Genomic DNA, 1,396 nt, shown 5'->3' with positions numbered 1-1,396 from the left:
CTCAGATACTGTTGGCTGTGTAGCTGATGGGAAATCAGACTGTCATCTGTGTGTTTTGTTTTCTTTAAAGAAAATGTGTATTTTACAAGTTTGTTGTTGTTGTTGATGAGAAGGAGGACATGTAGTGTGTTGTTGAGGAGGAGGAGGACGAAATGTGGTTTGCCGACTTGTTATGGAGACCTTTGCTGAACGTGTACTCCTGAGCTGCACCAAAGGAGAGGCATTCTTTTCAGTTGTTTGCGGGCCTGCTGAACCATGCTCTCAGTGCTGTCTCACTGGGGATGGGGTTACCGTTCTGGAAAGACACGTCAGCGCTACAATCAATGCTATCAGTCAGTGAGCGTAGGTCTCCCGGTCTGCCCCAAGCAGTTACGCGCTTGCCCAGCAGAAACTGTGAGACTGTCTGTTAACTTGGCTCATTGGTCTAGGGGTATGATTCTCACTTCGGGTCCGAGAGATCCTGGGTTCAACTCCCGGACGAGCCCGCTTGGCCCCGCTTTGCAGTTACTGAACTGTTCATTCGTTCTCTCTCGACGGTTGGCTTCTGGGCTCCTCTGCACCAGGGAGGTCTTTCAACCTCAGATACTGTTGGCTGTGTAGCTGATGGGAAATCAGACTGTCATCTGTGTGTTTTGTTTTCTTTTAAGAAAATGTGTATTTTACAAGTTCGTTGTTGTTGTTGATGAGGAGGAGGACATGTAGTGTGTTGTTGAGAAGGAGGAGGACGAAATGTGGTTTGCCGGCTTGTTATGGAGACCTTTGCTGAACGTGTACTCCTGAGCTGCACCAAAGGAGAGGCATTCTTTTCAGTTGTTTGCGGGCCTGCTGAACCATGCTCTCAGTGCTGTCTCACTGGGGATGGGGTTACCGTTCTGGAAAGACTCGTCAGCGCTACAGTCCATGCTATCAGTCAGTGAGCGTAGGTCTCCCGGTCTGCCCCAAGCAGTTACGCGCTTGCCCAGCAGAAACTGCGACACTGTCTGTTAACTTGGCTCGTTGGTCTAGTGGTATGATTCTCGCTTCGGGTGTGAGAGGTCCCGGGTTCAACTCCCGGACGAGCCCGCTTGGCCCCGCTTCGCGGTCACTGAAGCGTTCGTTTTTTTGGCTCACGTGCTGAAAGGACCAGGGAGGGCGCCATCCTTGACCCGTTTCAAACGGGGCAAAAAGGAGCACCCACTGTTGTCAGAAGTGGGATTCGAACCCACGTCTCCAGGGGAGACTGCGACCTGAACGCAGCGCCTTAGACCGCTCGGCCATCATGACTGCCCGGCGGTGCCCTAGCTCAGCGGGTCGCGGTCCAGGACTGCTTTCCGGAGCCTGAGCTGACCGAAGGACACTAACAAGGTGGAATAAAGCAGGCAGGGGAGTCAGCGATGCTGCCCTCGCCTTGCCCTGA

General features: G+C 52.9%; 1 non-coding gene across 1 annotated transcript; it reads left to right on the top strand.

Annotated features, from left to right (window-relative positions):
* The first annotated feature begins 990 nt into the window (after nt 1–990).
* On the top strand, nt 991–1,062 carry trnap-cgg (transfer RNA proline (anticodon CGG)). The gene has a single exon. It is a non-coding gene; the product is annotated as a tRNA-Pro (tRNA).
* The last annotated feature ends 334 nt before the right edge of the window (nt 1,063–1,396 follow it).

The sequence above is a fragment of the Amia ocellicauda genome, chromosome 2 (genome assembly GCF_036373705.1).
Source record: "Amia ocellicauda isolate fAmiCal2 chromosome 2, fAmiCal2.hap1, whole genome shotgun sequence".
NCBI classification, from domain to species: Eukaryota; Metazoa; Chordata; class Actinopteri; order Amiiformes; family Amiidae; genus Amia; species Amia ocellicauda.
The sequence above is the reverse complement of the archived record's forward strand: the minus strand, read 5'-3'. Positions and strand labels throughout refer to the sequence as shown.